A 1546-nucleotide genomic window follows, 5' to 3' on the forward strand; every position below is an offset into this window, starting at 1 on the left:
ATTACATCCACAAAGGAAACACAACACCTTGTGGATCTCTTTGTTCTGGAGACAATACGTTCGATACCTAGGAATACTGCTCTAGCCCCTATCCGGGGTGACATGCAAGGTGGTGGCTTCGAGTGGGGACTGAGACAGGGATATGGAGCCTGCCCAGCAAAAGGAACAGAATGCTACTGAACCCGTAGGGCAGGAGTATGTATGGAACTCGGGTGATCCCCACGGGCTCCTCCTGGCTCTGCTGCCTCGCTGTGATGTGAAAGGCGAGCCCAGCACAGACTGTGATGGGTGAGGTTATCGGGGGGCTCAGACCGCCTCAAGAATAAGGGTTCGGATTACTCCACCAGGCAAGCTATCAAGACAAGCAGAGATGAGAGTGGAAGAGCCTCTGGCAGAGAGGGAGAGTGGAATTTGGAGTGGATAATGGAGCAGGGAGACAGTAAGTTATTGGTTGCAGCCCCAAGACCAGCCACAGCCATAGCCTGTGGTTAATCCACAGACCCTCCTTTTCTGAGTCCCTTCAGGAAGAGCGCTCACTAGGACCCTGGAAGGGCTACCCGCCACCACCCTGCTGCAAGAACGGATCCACGTGGCACATGGGAGGGACTGTGGTAGCCATGGGGGTGCCCCGCTTGGATCTGTACTCAGGACACAGCTTGCTGATCGCTGCAAGAAGTGCACTCAGCTGGCAGTCTCTAGCTGGTAGAAACTTCAGAATCTGTCTCAGCTCTCAAGCCGGGCGCACTCCTCCCAGGCAGCACCCCACCAAGGACTGAGATCAGCGTGAGGCGTCCCTAGGATCAGGACATTTCTGCCTAACGGGAACTCCTCTCACGAGACACCTTTGCCCTGGAGTTCCCCAAAGGGTTGCCCAAGATTTTATCTGCATTTCAGGCTGAGGCTCTGCTCTCCCTGACCAATCCTGCTTCCTCTCCCCTGTCCTTTCAGAGACATGCCCCACCTCTGTTACCTCTTACACTCCCCACTTCTCAGCATCTGCTTCCCAGAGGACCCAGCCTACGTACCTTCCTTCCTCTTGCCCTCGCCAGCACCACCGTCAATCACCTGCAAGGCAGGTGGCTCTACCGTAAGAGCATATCTAGCGTCCGTCCATTTCTCTCCTTCCTCTGCCAGGCCCTCACCTGAGCAACACGGTCTCCGGATGATCTCTCTCTGCTTCAGCTCTTCCCCATTCAGCAGCTCGAATGTCTTCTTAAAGCAATTCATGTAACTTGCCTATTTAAAATCATCTAAGCTTCATAACACTCTTAAAATAAAAATCCAAGAAAAATCCAAACTCTTCTTCCTGGAAAATAAGGCCCTTCCTCATCTGACCCACACACATTTCCCACCTAATGTTATCCTGACCCAGCCTCACAGACCTACTTTCTATTCTTCCAACACACCAACCTCCTTCAGGCGCTTCGTCCTTGCCAGACTTCTGCCCAAAAAACACCCTAGTTCTCTTCCTTAAAATATTTAGTCAAATGTCAGCTCTTCTGAGAGCTCTTTACTGGTCACCCTTGTCTCTTCCAGTGGAAGTACC

The sequence above is a fragment of the Ailuropoda melanoleuca genome, chromosome 2 (assembly GCF_002007445.2).
Source record: "Ailuropoda melanoleuca isolate Jingjing chromosome 2, ASM200744v2, whole genome shotgun sequence".
NCBI lineage: Eukaryota > Metazoa > Chordata > Mammalia > Carnivora > Ursidae > Ailuropoda > Ailuropoda melanoleuca.